This window comes from Equus caballus, chromosome 11, assembly GCF_041296265.1.
Source record: "Equus caballus isolate H_3958 breed thoroughbred chromosome 11, TB-T2T, whole genome shotgun sequence".
NCBI lineage: Eukaryota > Metazoa > Chordata > Mammalia > Perissodactyla > Equidae > Equus > Equus caballus.
Window position 1 is genome coordinate 39,120,300 of NC_091694.1, and position 20,441 is coordinate 39,140,740.

A 20,441-nucleotide genomic window follows, 5' to 3' on the forward strand; every position below is an offset into this window, starting at 1 on the left:
AACAGCATCCCCAGGCCATTCCTTTGCACGTTAAATTTTGAGGAGCACTGTTCTCAAGCAGCCTACTCAGGACTGTGAAGGCTGTGAAGTTATCTCAGGATGTTGCAGCCCCCTGCCCATACATTTATTTGTGACACCTTTACCACGCATCTTCAGGGAACACGGAATGTTCTGGGCCCTGTGGGGGATACAAAGATACATATGACTTTGTCTCAGTCTTGAAGGAGTTTAAAGTCTGATGAGTGAGTATTAGGAACAACAAAACACATGGAAACTAATGGTAAAAAATAAATGTCATAAAATGTAACGAAACAGGGATTAGGAGGAAGGACGAGCCACTTGAGATCAGGCAGTCAAGTGGGGGCTCTGGGAGCTGGAGCCGCAGAGAGCAGAGCTGTGCAGGTGGAGCTGGTGGGGACAGAACAGAGCCAGGTGGCCCGGTTTGGTCCCAGTGCCTCCCCCTAAAATGTTGCCCATCTCCCCACCCGATGGCTGCCTTTCCCTCTTACCATGGGTGACCGGCTCTCATTTTTTTCCTCCCTTTCTCCCAAGAAAATCTGCCACTAACGCCTTCCTCACCGGAGCTGTGAGTGAATGAATGATACTGGCTTCAAGCGTAGTCCTTTGGACCGGGTTTTGATGGACATCCAAGCATCCTGAGGAAGTGGAATTCTAAGCCACGTTAGTGTGTTGCAAATTTCCTTTTCCCAAAGGGGTTTTCATGTCGCCCTGTGGGTGATTGCTCATTCCTCCTGTGCCTGAAGTTGACAAAACAGATCCTTTTCTCCGAGAGGCAGCTCAGCATGATAGTTATGGACAAGGTCTGGAGTCACACCGTTAGCCATGTGACCTTGAGAAAGTTTCTTAACCTCTCTGTGCTTCCCCTCCCCCATCCATACAGAATGGATAAGAATCATTCCTATCTCAAGAAGCTGTTAACAGGGTAAAAAATATCCTATATGGGAAGCACTTGGAGCCGTTCTTGGCCTGAGGTAGATGTCCCATAATGTCCGCTATTGTTACTATCCTCTCCCCAAAGTTTCCTAAATTTTCATGGTAACAAGAACCACCGAGTATGTGTTTTAAATACATCATTTCCCAGGATGGTCCCCTCAGCGACTCTGATACCATGGATGTGAGTGGTCCCGAGAATTTACAGGTTTAACCAATACCCCTTGATGATTCTTATTGTCAGAGAAGTTGGAGAAACAATTCTTTAGTGTGCCTGCCCCTCTGAGTGGATAAGGCAGGTGGAAGGAGCTGTTTCCAGTCTTTTCTGTAAGGAGTCAGTGTCTGTTTCTCGTGCAAGCTGTGCTGGGAATCCACACACACCGAGGGAGGCACTGATGCAAGGTGAAGAGCACGGAAGCTCTGGAGTCAGACAGGCCCAGGTCCCCGACTCGACTCTGCCCCACCCGGGGTGTGATGGATGCTGTGTAGACGAGATCTGATACTCTGTGATTCCTGACATGCAAAGGCAAGTGGTGCACTCAGAACTAAGCCCCTCCAGGGCGTGGGCAGCACCAAGGCAGAGCTGACAGAATGTCCTCGTCTAGAAATTTGGAAGGTCTGGCCAGGGAGTGAGTCTAATCAGGGAGACACGGGTCAAGGCCTGAGATGAAGAGGTCATGGGGTCAGCCCAGGTGAAGGGGGAAATAGAGCGTGGAGGACCAGCTAGGGTCAGAAGGGGCAGGCAGGTCTCAAAGGTCTCCATGAAAAAAAAGGGTGTAGTTCAGAGTCCAGGACATCTAAGTGGAGAGAACAGGTGATGCCAGCCATTGGGAAGCACTGATGAGAGCCAGTGCTAGGGTAGAAGCTATTTGCTTGATGACCTCTTTCATGCTAACTCCAACCACAGCACGGCCTCCCAGTGTTTGTGCAGACCCAGATAGGCTGCCACGATTGGCTGTGCAGGTTGCGTACTGCCCAACCATAGGGAGCACAGTGTAGTCTATGTAAAGAGCATCCTTTTGGTTTGTCCACTACACAAGCTATACAATCATATATGGCGGCCATGGTCTCCATGAGACTAGCAGATGTGGCTTGTTTTTGATTGATGCCAGAGCAGAGGTGCCAGGACACCCACCCCATGGTCTCCAGAGACCCCTGCAGTAGGCCAGTAGCTTGGAGAGGGGTAAAAGCAGAAAACGAAATGTTGTAGGAGCTTGTGGAACCAACCCAGGCAAATGGCCTGCGTGACACATCCCATTTCAGACAGAGCACGTCCAAGAGTTCTGACCTGTGGGGAGGGGCGGGTCTGTCATTTCTCTGGGCTGCTGGGGCTTCTCATGTCACGGCCACCACACAGCACTTGTCCATCCACGGGCATCGAGTCTTCTTCCTCCCCTCTTTTTCCCTCCCAGACAGTTATCACCATCTAGCATCCTGTATGTTACATATTTGTAAGCTATCTCCCCCAACTAGAATGAAAGCTCGCCTAGTGCCTGGCACACTGTTGGCATTTAATAAATAATTGTGGCCTGTGGAAGGGAGGGAGGGAGGGACAAATACACAAATATATCTCTGAGTTAAACAAGGGCTCAAACCCAGGGAGGTACAAGGAATAAGTCCACCTACCAAGAAGCAAGAGCAGAAAGATCTAAGTGGGAGGGCGAGGTACTTGTCAAGTGTGTTGGGGTTCAGGGCAGAACTCCTGCCCGGCTGGACCACTAGGTAGAAATCCAGGCAGGAGGCCTGGAAGAAAGGATGCAGCTCTGGGGGCACCGAGTTCTCTGGGTCCCACCGAGACCCCCCGAGCCCAGCTCCTACCCGCTGTGATCTGTCTGCTCAGGAACCAGCCTCATAATATGTCCAGGACCCACAGCCATGTGAGGCTCACTCCTCTCAGCCCAGAGCTGGCTTTCCCCCAACCTTTGCAATCAGCGGAAAGAGCTGGAGGCCGGGCTGCCTGATCCCCTTGCCTAGGAACCATCGTTGGTTTGCATCCGATGGTGGAAACGCTGCCTGAATCGAGCCTCGGGATGAGCTCTTTTCATGATTGTTGAAAAGCCAGGGATGCCATGACCTTTAAGCAGAGCCCACAGCACATTCCTGAAGATGATTCCCTCCACCGAGGTGGAGCACACAGACAGATGAGTGAATAAGCAAACAAACCGGGGCCGCTCCCTCGGGGATGCCAGCCTGAGCCCAGGTGCTGGATGTGTGTTAATTGGATGAACACTCTCGTTCGCATGATGGCTTTGATTTGTGCTTTGGGGAGCTCCATCAAGATTTCTTAAACACAAATTGATCTCTGCTAATCCATGCGTCACTGCTGAATATTTTGACATGCGACAGCTCCTCGCTTCGGAGAATCTCTGCAGGCTGGCAAGCCAGAAGGTCTCCTCTCTTCCCCTCTGCCATGTTCCCTGAGCCCAGAATTCCTGCAGAGACCCCTCCTGTAGGGAGTGTTTCTACACGATTACCTTAGCCCGTTTTCACCCTCCCTTCTCGTGTCCCTCCTTTCTTGCCTTCTTCAATTTTTGTTCCAATGCCTAGTTCTTTCCCTGCGCTCCTCATCTCTAATCCTTTAGCCTCTCTCATCCTTTCCCCATTTCACTTCCTTCTCTCCTGCATTGATAAAACTGCATCTTGCCCTCCGCCTCTGTCCCCGTCTGCTCCTCAGAGCCCTCCCTCTCCCCGGCTGCCACCTTCTGCCACCCTCTGCCACCTCTCCCCTTTTGCTGCTTCTCTTCCTCCTTCATACACCGTGATTTTCCCTCTCCTGAGTTCTCTCTCTCTCTGGCCTCTGTGCCCCCCCTCTTAGCCAGCCTGGGGGTGAGCGAGGCTCCCCTGTGAGTGCTGAGATGGAGGAAGCAGGTCTGTACTAAAGTGTGACTGAGAAACCCTGACCTCCTTCCCTGTCGCAAGCACTGAGCAGTGTCCCCAGAGGCCAGGAACATGAACTCAGTCAGAGCAGAAAAAGCATGGCCAAACCTCAGTCCCCAAGCAGCCTTCCGTCTGCAGGCAGGTAGAACCAGAGAAGCGCAAATGCATGCCTCAGCAAATCACCTTGGTCAGGCGCCCCGAGCAGCAATTAGCATTTATCAGAATAAAATATCCATGGGATGAATGAATGAATCCATCAATAACACCGTACACAGAGCCCAGCTTCACGTCAGCATGCATATTCGTTTCCTAATGATCAATCATGGACCAAGAAAATTAGACATACATCTCCAGTCATGACAACAATGATTATAAGAGAAATCTATAACATATATACATCAAGGTAGCAAGATACAAATATGCTGTCTAACCTATTCCCCAAGCAATTTTGCACTGCTGTCTCGTTCCCTTCTCCCAGCGCCTCCGCGAGCTCTCAGCCTGCCCTCTGCACATGCTGTGTTAGGCACACCGGACGTTCCCCCAGCATCTCAGAGGCTCCCTCCGCTCCACGCCTTCACACTTGCTTTTAGGTTCACCCGGAGGGTCCATTCCTATCGTCTCTTCCTAACCTCTTCTTGTTCATCATTTAAGACCCAGTTCCAGGGTTCCCTCCACTCTAAAACGTTCCCCATCCATGCAGCAAATTTCTCATTGATTTCTTTGTTGAGCATTTTGGTGTGCTGGGCCCTGGGCCCGGCGCTGGGGCTACGGCCCTGAGCAGGAGAGAAATGGTCCAGCCCTCGGGGCCCTCACTTGGATCTGTGTGCCCCGTAGCATGCCCTCGACACCTCAGCATTTCCGCCTGGCCTTCTTCAGGCTCACCCACTGTGTTCTTGCTTATGGGGGACACCATGCTTGAGTCATCTGTGTATAATAAAAGTCAGTTGAAAGAACGGGTAAATGAATGAGGAAACTGAGGCTCAGGAGATTAAATGATTTGCCCAAGATCACAAGCCCGGAGCTTGAGGTTCATACCCCATCATCCCCCTGCCAGCCCAGAGTTGCCCTGTATGTCAGAGGCACCTTTTGTCCTCACCCCATCCTTGCAGCTCAAGCCAAACACTGGCCAGGCTACGGGTGAGGCTTAACAACTAAAGGGAAAAGGCACTAAGGATTCTGGCAGCATCGTTTTCCAGCATCAGATGGGTGTAGGGAGAGTTCGTTTTTACGTAATAATAAAGGTCGACAATCAAATAGACTCGGCATTCAGTCTAGCTGTAGCCTCTGCATTATAGTGGCAGCTAATGTTCATTTTCTTTGTAATGTTAGTGTCATCTAGATATTATGATCACTCGTAATAGTAACCAGCTTTGAGGGCCAAGCTGCTGTTAAGCATGTCATATTATTTCTCATTCTAACAACATTTCTGAAAGTTAAGCATTAACCTCGTTCTATCAGTAAACAAACAAGAATTCTGAGAGGCGGACTCACTTGTCCAAGGCCACACGGCGAGCACCAGATCTGTGGTCTGAGTCACTGTGTGCTTCACTCCACAGGGCTCCGGGGTGTACACAGTGTTTCCTGGGGAGCGTATGGCCTTCAACACAACTGTGATTTCCCTGAAATATGAGCTGAACACGTTGGTGGTCTAGAAGAAAGGCGGGGAGTCTGTCCTCCGGGAAAACCGGTTTTCTGAATCCACTGCAATGGCGCGCTCTGCCTGTTGAGTGGAAGATGCCCTGGTGTTCATGGAGATTTATGCAGCAAGGCCACATCCAGCCAAGCTCTCGCACAGCCTCCTCTTGCAGCTCTGCTGTTCTATGAGAATTCTCCCGGATTCAGCGAGTGCTCATGAGTTTCTACCACGTGTTCAACCCAGATGTTTTTTCAACTTCAAGAGGGAGAGTTGGGCTTCCACTTGCCTGGGTAGGTCAGGTTAAAGGAGTTTGCTCCCATACAAATGAAGTGTTATTGATAAGAATAGACTGTCGTTTAGTTTCCCTTTCAAAGCTAAACATTCGCCAGACCCCTCGGCCATATTCATGAGAACTATCTAAGGGACCACCAAGTCAACTCCCCTGAAACCACACGAGGTAGGTCTGTGCTTGCATCCCAAGAAATGAGATGGGAACCAGTTATGCTTACGTCCACTCTGAGTGGAGCCCACCTTCCCAAAGTCTGTGGGATTCCATGACAATGTTTGAGCTCCCCCGGGAAAGAGACCCTGAGACAGAGATTTGCATGCAGGAGGTCTTAGGGGGCATGCTCTCTGGAACGATACCTGTAAAAGAGCAAGGGGAGAAGGATGGAGCAGAAAGAGAAGTTAAACTGCAGCGCCCTCAGCCTTGGTATTCCCACGAGGGGCTCTGGCGTTGAAGCAGCCCTGTAAGGATGGCCCTCCTCAAAGGGAAGGATCAGGTCTTTGGTACCCAACACCAACCAGTCATTGGGTGAGGGGAGTAATGTTGGGTGAGGCAGCTACCTTAACTAGGGGAAATGAGTGCCTCGGACCAAATGAGATGTGGGGGCACACAGGGCAGAGGGTCTTCCTGCTTCCCCCATAATTTTGGTAGCACAGAACCCTGGTCCTCCCACCTCTACCTGCTCCTCGATTCCCATGGTACAACGCTGGACACAGGTGGATGCCCAGTCCATGTTTGTAGAATTGAGCTGCATCCTCATGTTCATTTCCTTCTCTTACAGATGAAGAACCCAAGGGGTCAAGGGCCTCATTCAAAGACACACAGCTGAGTAGAGTCAGAGGCAAGGACTAGATCCAGCCTCAGGTGCGGTGTTTTCTTTACCAAACCAAGCCACCTGCTCCTGCTCTTTTTGGTTTAGATGGGAAAGGGCTGTAAGAGAACAACAAGTTGATTTTCATATTTTAATGAATATGCTTCACAAATGGGTCTGGCTCTTACTATCACAGAGGGCCTGCTCACCCAATATCGTCTGGCAAATGTCATTTTTCACTCTGAACTTTCTATCAAGTCATCTAAATTAGTATTTCCCCAAATTTTGCTTTTAGGACATAGCATCAAATTTCCAAAACTGAAGGTCGGATCTCAGAGGTATTTATGCCCTCACCCACAGTGACTGAAATGGTATGTGCACTATACACGACACACATTCATATACGCAACACGCTCACCCGCTCACCCACTGTCACCAGCCCCTCTGAGCCTCATCACCACCTCCAGCCTCCCAGGCAATGAGTGATGAAGAATGTGAGGTCCCCTGGGGAGCCTTCACAACACACGGTACACCTGAACTGAGCGGTTATAGCCCGGCATTCAGGAAAAAGCCCCGTGAACTGTGGCGCCTTCCTCTGCCATAGGAAACGCCGGGCCTCACTGCCATGTGAATCTAGACACCGATTTAGGGTCAAAGACCCATGCCTTTGTCATAGAAGAGATGAGAAAATCATGGAGGACATCGTTCTCCTGCCCTGGGCAAATTGGGGCTCCCAGGAGGTAGCTGGGCGGAGTGGGTGAGCGGGAATTCTGGAAGCTAGCTCTGACCAGACCGTTCACTTTCCCTCTCAGCCTCGGTTCCCTCAGCTGGAAGGTAGGGATAAATAATACCTCTAACACAGGGTAGCCATGAACTTTATGCTTTTAAGTTTTACGGTCTTTATTTGTTTAAAGAAATCAAACCATATATAAAACTATGAGGAAGAAAATAATAACAATCCTTAGCGTCATTGTCATCGTCTGAAGTCCTCACGCCTTGAGATCGCTGCCTCCAACATTCGGAAGAATGAACCCATAAAAGAGAGTGGCTCTTTTATGAGCTCATACATCACTGTGTTTCAGGCAGATCAAATGATAAATTTTATTAGACGCTTAGCACGGGTTTGGCAGGCAGAAGCAATCACCAGGTTGGGAGACAGTTATGTGGAAGCAGCTTAGAATTGGGAGCAAGGATACGGGGGTTCAGGTCCAGCTTCTCCCCCTGACAGGATGAGTCATTTGGAGCAAGTCCTGCAGCCGCTGTTCGTGTATCTCTCCATTTATATAATGAGATAATGACACTTGCTTTGTGACAGCGGCTTTGGGATCAGGCTGGCCTGGATTTGAGTCTTGGCTCCGCCACTTACTAGCTATGTGATTTTGGGGCAAGTTTGGTTTTTAACCCTGTTAGCCTTGGTTTTCTCACACAGAAAATGCTATTAGCAGCCTGCATCCCGGGGGTTCACCAGGGATGAAGTACACATGGCACTTAGCACAGAGGTTGGCTACAGCAGCTAACCAGTAACTGCCAGCAGGTAGCAGAAGCCACAGCAGTGACAGTGACGACATCAGCGGTTCACGGCATTATTGTCAGAATAAAGTGAACAATGCCAGTGAAAAGTTTTGAAAAGTGCTTTGCAACTATTTGTCATTATTACCCCTGTCAGCTAATGGTATATGTGCGTGGCTGTTTTATAAGAAAACCTATGAATCACCATATTTCTTGCCCAGCAAAAAGTGTAAAACAGCCGGAGGGATTTTAGGATCACTGTCAGGGTAACAGCATTAACCTTTCAATTTAAAGCTCCCCTCATTTTTCATTTATTCTTTCCACAAATACCCATCTAACATTCACTGTTTGAAAAGCGTTTTGCCAGTTGCTTTGAAGCTAGCCCTGGTGGTCTAGTGGTTAGGATTCTGTGCTCTTACTACTGCAGCCTGGGTTTGTTTCCCAGTCAGAGAACCACACCACCTATCTGTCGATTGTTATACGGTGGCAGCTGCCTGTTGCCGTGACATGAAAGCTATGCCACCAGTATTTCAAATACCAGCAGAGTCACCCATGGTGGTGGGTTTCGGTGGAGCTTCCAGACTAGAAAGAGCAGGAAGGAGGACCTGGCCATCCACTTCTGAAAGAATTGGCCATGAAAACCCTATAAATAGCAGCGGAGCATTGTCTGATACAGCACCAGAAGGTGAGAGAATGGTGCAAGGAAACCAGGCAGGGTTTCGCTCTGCTGTGCACAGGTCTCTAGGTGTCAGAATCCACTCGATGGCACTAACAATGGAAAGTTGCTTCAAAGGCTGTGGGTAGGACTCAAACCTCGCCTCTCGTCCAAGCCCTGTTCTGGACAGCTGATGAATGTTCCTGGTCTCATCAGCCCCCACAATAGCCACGAGGGGTTGTTGATCCAGATCCCATCTTACAGATGAAGGAAATAGGTGCGTGGAGAGGAATCTGCCCCAGGTCACAGAGCTGGGAGGAGGAGCACCTGGGAGTCAGTCTTTGAGCCCGTGGCCTTTGCACCCCATCGTACGGAGACTCCTGATGGAGCACCCTTGGCTGTGTGTGTTAGATCCAACAGCCTGACGCACGGCGCCTACAGGGTCAAAACCAGACCGTGGCAGGAGCACTTTCTGAGCCTCTGTGATCTTTAAAGAGACGTATTTTTTTCTTCTCTACACGAAAAATAAAAGGTACTACAAGGCAACCAAGATAAGAATTCAAAACACCAGTTGTGACATTTTTCAAATTTTGACTTCAAAATATTTCCTTCTGACTGACAGCCCATAAAAGCCCACTTTGGGGTTGAGTGTAATTCATCTCCATATTTTGAGACTGGTACAAACTCATCCTCTCGCAGCCTGGCAGTCGGCCGTTCTGCAGCCGCTCCCACCTCCATGTCTTAGTGTTCGAAACGCAAAATGGAAGCAGGGAATGGAGGGGAATATAATCCTTGCCCAGAGACCTGTGTGTAGCCCTTGGAAGCTGGGGGCGGCACAGGACAGTGGAGAATGGGATCATGCAGGATCTGAATGCCAAAACCAGCTCCACCACCACCAGCTATGTGTCAGAGACCCAAGCCCTTAGCGACCCTACATTTTCCCATTTGTGAAGCGGGAAGAATGGAAGTGACAAAGATGTCCTGCTAAACATTTAAAAATGTAAAAGTCATTTGTAAACTATAAAGCACTTTAAAGATAGAAGGATAATTATTATTATTGTTGTTATTACCAGTATCTGCATGGATGCCATGATGCTCTATTTGCCATTGGCACAGTCAGATACACATCTTGAGCCAAAGCACAAAGCTACCTCCTCAGCCTTGCGGTAACTGTGCTGCTACATGCAAGATGTGGAGACTCCCTCCTTCCTACGTGGGAAGTGCCAAAGGTTAAAGGTCAAATCTGTCTCCTCTCCTAACCTCATACTAACCCTTTGCTACACTACTGAATTTTACAGTGGGCAGGACCTTGTGGGAACCCACCTGAGGTTGCCTGGTTCCTGACATGGCAAGATGTTTCTGGAAAAGTTTCCCTGCTCCATGGAGTGCAGGGTTGTGGTGAGGATTCTGCATCAAAAGGAACCTACACCCTGTCCATTGCCAACCCGACAGCCTGTTTACAGCTTGCTGCTTCTCCATGCCTTTTGCAGGATGTCAGTTGGCTCCCATGTCCAGTGGGCGATGGACTGGCAGATCTCAGAGTGCCTTTCTCCTGATATCCTCTGTTCTCTGTTCTGTGTATGAGGGTTCTTGCCCACCTACTCCATCCTCAGGGGAGAAAAGAGGCTGGCACCCAGGGCAGCCACGACTCCAACCTAAATCCTGCAGCTCCTCCCTTCTCACTGCTCGTCCCTCCCACGTCAGGCACCAAGTGGTCGGACCTGCTTATGTTTCTCCTCCTGTGGCGTGAAGCCCGGGTGGTAAATGGACCATAGTCCGGCTCTGGGGCTGACCGGCTGTGTGACAAGTTGCTCAGCCTCTCCGCACCTCAGTTTCCTCATCTGTAGAAACGGATAATAATAGCACCTACCTCACGGGGTTGTTGAGCAGAATAAGCGAGAACAATGCCTGAAAAGTGTTAAGCATCAAGTTTGGCACGTGTAAATTCTTAATCAGTGTGAGCTGCTGCTGTTATTACTATAGCATCTTCATTGTCGTCATCATCATCATCATCATTAGGCAGAGTTCAGTCAGAGAAGCAGAAACAACAAGAGACAGCTGATAGCTTTACTATGTAGCTGTTATATATATACATGGATTTATTATAATAAATCAGCTTATGCAACTGTGGAGGCTGGCTGAGTGAATGCAAGGTCTATAGGGCAGTCGAGCAAGGATCTTGAGTAGGCTGGAGTCCCCTGGGCATGAGCTGAGGCTTCTGGGTTCAGGGCCCTTCCCTGGGCTCAGCCCTCTTGTCACAGTATAAGGATACCGGCTTCTCCCTGCCCTGACTTAGAGCTGTGGGTTCACGACTCATCTCTGTGTTCCTAAATTTCTCTGAGTGCCTGGCACAGGGAGGGGCTTAATCCTCCTTTGCTAAATGGAACAGACCCAAGGGCTGTCACCCAGGCCTGAGGAAGACTGGCTTTCTCTGCCTGCCACTCAGGGTGCAAACATCCCAACACCATGGGGGAGCCTGGGCTGGAAAGGTCACATGAAATTATTTCTGTGTGGGAGCACGTGGCCCTTCTGGGCTCATTAATAGGAGTGGGGTGGACAAAATGGGAGTGACCGTGGAAGGCACTCAGCTCCTCCAGCTGACACATCGCTTCGCTGTGTCTGCAGAGCGGTTGCCAAATCTGTGGCTCATAGTTGGGGAGATGTTAGTTCAAAGCCCACTAGTCTTAAGGAAGAAATGTAAATTGGAATTGTTAATGTTGGGCTGATTTTGTCACCAGAAGAAGGGACCAGGGAGCAGGGCTCAGGACAGCCTGATGTGCCCATGGCACAGGCAACCTATACGGGAGGGCCACCTTCCCCAAGAGGCCAAGATGGGCCTGAAACTTATGTCCTTCTGGGGCCCTCCATTAAGAAAAAGAATACCCAATAAAAAATACAAAATGAAATGCAAATGTGAGAAAAAACAAGAAAAATGTGAGAAAAAAATAAGAATGGGAAAATATCACAACAGACTGTAAATTTAAAAATAGCTGACAAATATTGCAAACACAGTAGCCAGAAAAATAAGAATCTTTTCACTAATTAGCTGCTTGACCCACCTCTATAATACTTTTTTCCTGCGTTGTGTGGCTGCATACTCTGTGATTGCCTCTTCACGGGGCAGCAGTCTTGTGATATAATTTTCTTAAGAGTGAATAGAAATATAATTTAGCCTTTTGTTTACCATGGTTGATCATAAAAGGTAGTATTGAGAGTTGGAGTCATCAAACAGTGTTGTGACATTGTTTGCAGTTCTGCTACATGCTTGGGCCTCACAAGTTCAGGGGTTCTGATCAATTCTATTTTGCATGACTCCAATCGGAAAACAATAGAAACATATGGTGCATAATGGTACAAATGTATTAATGTGCACACTGACACATTTCTGCAAGGAGGAAACGTCCGTTTGGACCAGGCATCAGTGAAAACTGAATCTTTTTCCACGTCTCATGACTGGAAGAACTTTCCGTAGGCTAGCTCCAGCTCTGTGCATTTCATGCCTGTTTCTCCTCCGTGACGCACATCGCCTTGGGTGCTATGGGACCCACTCACGTTATTATGTGCCCCAGCCCTGCAACTCACGTGACCACATCCAGGGAGCTGGTATGATGGGCAGTAGGGGTGTCCTGAAGCCATTCCTACGCCAGAGTGGCTAGCAATATTTAACTCTGCACAGAAGTGACTCAAATCCGTCTAGACGTATCCCATTAAACCCAAAATAAATGTATCCAAAATGCAACCTCTCCTCAGCTAGCCAGATGCCAAAACTGCCCAAACTACTCGACACGCTCGACATCAAGGGAAGTGTGACAGAGAAGTCAGCGTGGAAGGACAACCGTCCTAACCGATTGCCATGAAATATTTCACTTTCGTAAATTTTACCAAAACACGTGACCACATTGCTAGGGCTTTTCAGGAACTTGGAGGGAGCCCATACAACTGAGCAGTCCTTTAGGCAGCTGAAATGCTGTACACACACGCAGACACACACGCAGACACACACTTAGTACAGGACATAATCCTCTGCTGAATCTCACAAATAAAGCCGGTTTCCATATCTGCAAAATGAGGATAATGGTATTTTATTGGGCAAATTAAGAGTGTTGTGAAAGTGTTTATCAGGATGCTTGGGCCACAGTGAGTGATCGGTAAATGTCATTAAGGATCGCTTCTGTGAGACGCCGCTACCTCCCACGTGCTCAGTGGGACTCCTCTTGTCCCGTCACGAGCACTGGGCACAAACTCCTTCCAGCTGTGACGTCTTCATCTTGCCGCTGCTTCACCTGTCACTCTCCATCACAAGTTGGGGTCCCTGTTGGACTTTGTCCAGCTTATCTTTGAATCCCCAGCACCTATCGCAGAGCGTGGCATCTTATAGAAGCTCAAAAGATGTTTATTTTCTTCCCCTCTTCCTCGGACCCAAGAAGTGTGATGATTGACTCCATTGGTAACGTATTGCTCCGCCCCCTACTTGGCCTTTTATTACATGTGAATATTCTCCCATCTGCTCACACTAGAGCGGGCACTAGGATTCCCATCTCCCTTCCTGCTATAGGTACCGCCACAGGGTGGGCCCAGGTTACACACGTCACCTGCGGGCGGGCCCTGTATGTCCACAGAGAGCACTTAGCCGGCAACAATGGCTGCCTCCAAGAAGGCACCGTAGCCCTGGCCTCTGGGGCCTTGCAGAAGGCAGACAATCTTTCCTCCAGGCTGCTTTGGAAATAATTGCTGCGATGGGAGACAGTAAGTGTTTCAATGGGGAAACTGCCTTTGGTGCATGTGCTCCCTGCTGTTGGCTCAGTCTCTCCTGGATTCGTCACAAGTACCTCAGAAGTACCCGTTATCAGATGTGCAATGAGAATGGCATCTGCAAATCAGTCTTATCCATCCGAGAAAGCCAATTTTCCAAAGACATCCAATTAGCAACTCTTTGCTGAATTAGCTTGTATTGCAGTATGAAAGCATGGGTTTGAGAAGAGTAAAACTAACCTGCCTTTGACAGTGGGCCACACTTCACACTTCTCACTAATTCAGACTGCATTCATGCAAAATGACTCTTATCCATTTTTGCCCCAATTTGCTGTTGGGCCCAAAGGGTGACTTGTCTACTCCCCCCTAAGCCTCCAGCCTCCACCTTCACTCCCACTGCAGCAAAATGACCCCGAGCTTAGGACTCAAGATGGGGTGGCCAGGATTCCCGTGAACCGTTGGCAATGAGTAATGAAGGTTTCCTTGACTGCAACAAAATGGGAAAAATAAAGAAAGAGCAGTGAATTTTCACAAAATGAAATGTGTTCAATTTAAAAGACCATTCTTTTTATGAGATGAAAACCTCCTTAATTAGGTGTGTATTAAAATGTCCTTTTTATGTGAAGTGATGGTGATGGCAGATAGTAAGTTTTTCAAGAGCAAAATAAAAAATTGATCCCCAATGCCATCTTCACTTTTTTACTAATATCATTTTCCTAGTTCTTGATGTCTAGAAGTCTGGGAATCTCAATTTGAACTTGGAGTCCAGGCCACCCTTGCCTGTACTCTGCCCGCTCCGTCTGGGAGTCCCAGAGAGAGGAGGTCTGAGACATTGCCCAGCGTTCCAGGTCCCTGTGCATTCTCACAAAGGGTAACCCAGGCCTCACCTTCTGTGTCTGGGTCACATTTATGGCCCTTGAACCTGCCAATGAGTCAGACATGTTTCCCCATGGCCTGGTACTCTGCCTGGTCTATTTAACACAGTCAAATCGGTGTAAGCTTGGGTCCTCCAGAATCTGCAATTTGGAATTTTTCATAGAAAAAGTAATTTGAGAGGACTTTTAGACCACTGGTCTAAAGACCATCCCTGTAAAACTCTAATCTCCTAGTTCCAGGCTTTGGGCCTGACCCCAGGTGCGCCACATGCCACTCACAGGTCAAGTGATACGTTTGGTACTCTGTTCTCTCCAGTAGACGGTTCCTGCTGAGTTCCTGCCAAGGGCATCTCTAGAGATGGCATGGCACAGAGTCAGGTCCACACTTGGAATAACTGAATAACATTCTTATGGATCATCACACACGGAAGGGGCTTTGTGTGACAGGCCGATCTGTGTTCTTCTTGCTATTTCCCCTAAAGCCTTTACATCATGGTTTTAGTGTCTGTCGTGTCTACGTATTACCTTTACCAAAAACTTGTTGGCACAGCTCCACTTTTGGTGAATGGGCACAAAGGGGAGTGACTGCCCTCCTTGGCCCCGCCTCGTTTCCTCCCACCACTGCCCTCCATGGCTGCCCACCTCGTCCCACCCACGCCATCACCTGCACTCTCTCCAACCTCACCCAGGACCAATGGCAGCGACAGTGTTGATCCTAGTGTTCAAGAAAGCAATTCCAGGAAACGCACATTCAGACCCTCGAGCAAAGCAAGAAGCCAGCCATTTAGCAATGCCGTGGAGGGGCCCCTGGGGCCCCTTCTCAGGGGTGAAGATTAGACTGAGCGACTGCTAGTAAATGCTTTGAACACAGGCAGTTTGGTAAACAGGGCTGGGAGCAAGGTTCAGGACGATGGAAACTCCCCCCCCCCCCCCCCCCCCCCCCCCCGCATGATGGATGTCACTCTCTGTGCCCTGAGCTGCCTTTTGGGAACAAGTTCACCATCATGCCTCTCCTAAGATGCTGATCGTTGCCCCCATCCTCACTCACCCTGTGCCAGGCCCTTCACACACATTATCTTTTTATCCCCATTTTGCAGATGAGAGAACTGAGGCTCAGAGCAGTTAGACAACGTGGCCTGGGCCACATGGCTGACAGAGGATAGAGCCCAAGAGTCAAATCCAGACAGCTGGCTCGTAACCCTTAAGTCAACGGCCTCCCTGGCCAAGCAGGCCTGCTCCCTGCAGGGCCCGCCTGCCCTGCCCTGCTCGGAGCTCCCCACTCCTGGCAAGGGGATCCCTGGCACCTGCATTCTGTGCACAGTGTCAGCTACTCGCTTCCAGACTCCTGAGGGGCTGCAGCTGCCTGGCTTCCTCTATTACATACCCTGCCCCAGAGGGGTGGGGTGTGTGCTTTGCACTGTTGTCCTGAGTGGGGATGGGGTTGCACCTGTTTGCTCTCACTTGTGAGCTGGGGACACTCTGGCCACACGGGACAGGCACTGGTGGTGAGAGAATTTTGGAGGGATGCAGTGTATCTCGTCAGCCCCCTGTGGTCTGTCCCCAAGGGAGGCAGCACAGCCTGGCAGTTCAGAGCACGGCTGCTGTAGCCTGGGATGTTCTGTTACCCCTCATGGTGGGACATCATGTGATTCAGTCATTCTCTGGACAACAGGTTCCTCGCCTATAGAACTAGGCAGACCTGCTCTCTAGGGCTGTGGGAGGATTAAATGAGTTGGAATAGGAAGGCATCTGCAGAGGGTCTGGCGTGCAGTAAGCATTCAGTACATTTCAGCTGTTGTTATTGTTATTTTCTTAGTGCTGTTGAGTCAATGCCAACTCCTAACGACGCTGTGGACAGCAGAGCAGAACCCTGCCTGATCCTTTTTGCGCCATCCTCTCACCTTCCTGTGCTGTATCAGACAAGGCTCCGCTGCTATTCACAGGGTGTTCATGGCCAATTTTTCAGAAGTGGGTGGCTAGGTCCTTCCTCCTAGTCCGTCTTAGCCTGGAAGCTCCACTGAATCCTGTCCACCGTGGGTGACCCTGCTGGTATTTGAAATCCCGGTGGCACAGCTATCAGCATCAGGGCAACATGCAGCCGCCACAGTATGACAATTGACAGAGGAGTGGTGTGCTTTTCTAACTGAGAAATGAACCCAGGCCATGGTGGTGAGAGTGCTGAATCCTAACTATTAGATCAGCAGGGCTGTAATATTATAATCATTCCATTAAACCCCCTTTTGTTGGATAATCCATCCCTCATTTTCGCTTCAGGATGTAGAACTTTCTGCATCTGCCTATTGCCCCCCGAACCCTCCCCGGACCCCCCAGCCCAAGGATCCTGGGGAGAAGCTAAGTTCCTGAGGCTTGTCGGCCAGGATGGCCGAAACCCCCGGGTCGGCTGCGTTCTTCATTCTGAGCACGAGACAGAGGCTGAGCTGGCTTTGTATCTGACTGAACTGATTAAGCTGCACGTTAACTGTGGATAAAGCATCTTACCGAATAACTAGGCTTCTGCTGAGCCAGAATGATAAATTCATTCTTAGTGCATTGATCATAAAAAGAGATTTTTCCCCCCTTCTTTGAGTTTCCAGGGGCTTCAGGGCTCTATCTGTGTTGAACACTGCCATCTACAGGACATCTGGAGAATTGCACCAGGGCAGAAACAAATCGCTTTTTAAGGAACATCAGAATTTACACAATCCATAAAAGCTCAAAGCAGACACCCTGGGAGGCCAAATGTGTTTACAAAATGACTGCCAGTAGTTACTTATCACCCTGGGAATGGCATCCTTCTTTGATTGCATGGCCCTGCTGCATGGCTCAGTTATTCCCGTGACTCTTTTATCAAAAGTGGTTTTAGCGCCTGTGACAATATTGGGGCTTTTTATTTTGAGCACCTACTGTGTGCTAAGCACCACACTAGCACTGAAGTAATACAGAAATGAGTAAGCATGACTGTGCCCTTGGAATGCCAGTGCAGGAATAAATGAAATAAGGACGAGATGACTTATAAATAAGTCAGAGTAACCTAGTGTCCTATACAGGTGGCTATCCACAGAGCAGAGCCTCGTGGGGTTCAGAGGAATGGGAAAAGGGAGGGACTAACGCTTCCTGAGTATCCACCATGAAGTCTGCACATTCTCTGACTTAACATGGACTCTTACCCTGTGAGACTAGATAGGGGTTCCCATCTTCCAGATGAGGAGCTGGAGGCTCAGAGAGGTTAAGTCACTTGCCTGATGTCCCCCAGCTGAGTGGTGAAGAAGTGAGAATTCCATTCCCTACCCGGCTGACTCTAAAACTCGTTCTATGCTCCCAGGTGGCCTATTGAAGAAGGAAAAGAAATTTGTGGGGGAATCGACTCCTGAATTATCCCAGTGGTGGCAAGTGTTTATCCCCAGGAGGTGAATCTGATTTTCAGGAATACCCAAAAATCTTTCTGGGCCAAGTCATTCAATGGATAATGGGATTTGAGGTTTAAAAGAAGAGTGTGCCTCTAAGGCATGAAAATTGTTTTACGCCTGTCCGCTGATAAACTGGCTGAAAAGTGTTTCTCGAAGTCTGTAAACAGACAGCAGCACGGGGATGAGGGCGGCTGGCACGGCGACGCTCTGACGAGGGCGTGTTCTCTTGGGTGCATTGGGCCCAGTGTGTTCAGCGTTGATACTCTCCTTTCTTACACTCACCTTCCAGTTCTGAGGCAGGTACATGTTTCACAAGTACTCACCAAGAATCTCCAGACTCTTCATTTCCTCCCCAAGACCTCCAACAAGAGCAGCTCACCTCCGTCTGAGAAAGGAGGAAACGGGCTTGAGATGAGGGATTCCCCCACTAGGTAGCTCGGCCAGTCAGCATTGATGACAATGGGACATGGAGGACACACAGCCTCAAACTCCCCATCCTCCTCCTATTGCCCAGGGATGGACTTACAGAGTAAGGGAATTGATATTGCCCTCCTGGGAAGACCCACTTCGGCACACACCCCATCGTGGAAATGAGAGTTGGTGGAGCAGAGCAGAGTCAGTGTGAGGGAGTGGACAGAAAAGAGGTAACCATGGAAGGCTTCTTGTAAGAGGTGGTGCCAAAGTCCACTTAGGGGAGGAGAGGAACAGTTGGTACCACATAGTTGTCTTATTATAATAACCCCAAACCAGGTACCTGAGAGGACTTTTAATGATGTCACAAAGAAAATTTGTATGCGAGGGGTGACCTTTTTCCCAGTTTGTACCTGATCTGTATCTTCCTTCTCCAGTCAAAGGGAGCAGGCCAGGAAACATCCCTCCCACTGCCGCACAGCAGGCTGGACTCAGGCCTCCAAGTGGCAATTATAAAAGCTCTCTATGGGCGAGATCCAGTCCATCCATGATCGGAGATGGACCTCAGGCTGCAGCCCATTTATTCAAATGGATGCATCACAATGGGTGGTGGAGTGGGAGGGAGGAGGAGATTTTCCTTGACTGTCACATTTCCAGGGACCACATCATGCTGGTCATGACAAGTCCTAGAATAAGTCCCCACAACTTTACCCCAGAATCCCAAGATACTCTTGGCTGCCTTCATCATGACGTGTTATGAGGTACAGAGGAAGGCACTGAATGATGATGAATGATGATAAATGATGACGATGGCTTGTACGCATGCTCCTTTCCCATCCGTCTGTTCATTCAGTAATTCAGGCGGGGGCTGGGGGGAGGGTACAGGCAAAGGCCCAGAAGGGGAAAAGCGCAATTCATTCAAGGATGGCTGGAGGATAGAAAGTGAGGCAGGTGGTGAGAGATGACCCCCTAAGGGGCCAGCACGGGGCCAGCTCATGGGGGGCAGACATTGACCTGCTGGTAATGGAAGTCATTGCAGGGTTCTCTGAAGGGGAGCCACGCAATCATATTACTGCTTGGGGAAGATCCCTCAGGCTTCGCGTGGATAATGGAAGGGAGGGGACCAGACTGAGACAGGAAGTCACCCAGGGAGAGATGAAGAGGCTGAACTAAGCCAGGGGCAGTGGACAATGTTACTCTTTTATTATTATTATTATTATTATTATTAATTAATAATAATAATAATAATAATGGTGGTCCTGGGCTAAGCCACAAAGTGGAGAGAATCACAAAACTCTAAGTTTCTCAGACGACTAGAGCCCAGAGAGGTGTTTTGCCTAAGGTCACAGAGTGAGTGTGTGAAAAAGCTGCCGACAGTGCCCAGGCCCCTAATTCCTAACCAAGGACTCATGGGATCCCCCAGCCTCTGCACTTTGCTTCAGCCCCTCCCTCCACTCATGTCAGCACTGCTCCTTTGACCTCATTCTACAGAGGAGAAAACAGAGGCGCAGACATGGGGGGTTTCGAGGCCCGAGGCCCGCAGCCCTACAGCAGTTGTCTATCTGAATTTCAGATTTAGCTGGATGTCCTATATTTTATCTGGCAACCCGACCCTATAGGAATCATCGAAGGCCCAGCCCAGGGCACTGCCCAAAAGACAGCATGGAGGAGGTGACCTTGGGTGAGACCCACCAATAGGAGGAGGTGGATGGTGGATTGTGGCTTCTTACAGATGCAGCTCCTTCTGCCGGGGACACTTTCCCACAATACACACACACACACACACACACACACACACACACACATACACACTATTGGACCCGTGCATGCATTCTGCACTGACAGACCTCCTGTTATTTCTCACATACTTTGCATTCACAAAACTCCTCCTGTTGTTAAGAAATGCTTCCTTGTTAGTTAGCCCTGATGTGTCACCGCTCATACTCACAGAGCGCCAGCCCCAGGAAGACAGACACGGCCATACTCCCTGTGCCTGGGGGTCAGAGACAGGGTCTGCTGTGGTTCTGCCATGAACTTGCTGTGTGCCACTTCAAACCGTCCTTGCTGTCCCTCTCCTGCCTCCCCCAGGTCTGGGTGGGATTGCTGCCAATCCTTGGACACTATGCTAAGGTTGCACCGTGGCTTTCTGAGCTTTGTTCATTGGGACACATCTCCATGGGTTCTCCATGCTCCTGGATTAAACTACCAGAGACTGTCTCATTAGCATGGATTCCCTCACCCCGGAAACCCACTAAAGATCCCTAATGAACC

General features: G+C 49.4%; 1 protein-coding gene and 1 long non-coding RNA gene across 3 annotated transcripts in view; one reads left to right on the forward strand and one right to left on the reverse strand.

Annotated features, from left to right (window-relative positions):
• Positions 1-20,441, forward strand: part of ASIC2 (acid sensing ion channel subunit 2) — a 996,512-nt gene that overhangs the window by 302,427 nt on the left and 673,644 nt on the right. The gene's annotated exons all lie outside the window — the stretch shown is intronic.
• On the reverse strand, positions 12,783-18,771 carry LOC106783445 (uncharacterized). 2 transcript variants are annotated; one of them, XR_011423039.1, is made up of 3 exons: positions 18,584-18,771; positions 18,083-18,144; positions 12,783-13,964 (listed from the first exon to the last, which is right to left on the reverse strand). It is a non-coding gene; the product is annotated as an uncharacterized lncRNA (long non-coding RNA). The 2 variants fall into 2 exon arrangements; XR_011423040.1 differs by lacking the exon at positions 18,584-18,771 and adding an exon at positions 18,286-18,488 and having other exon boundaries at positions 12,785-13,964.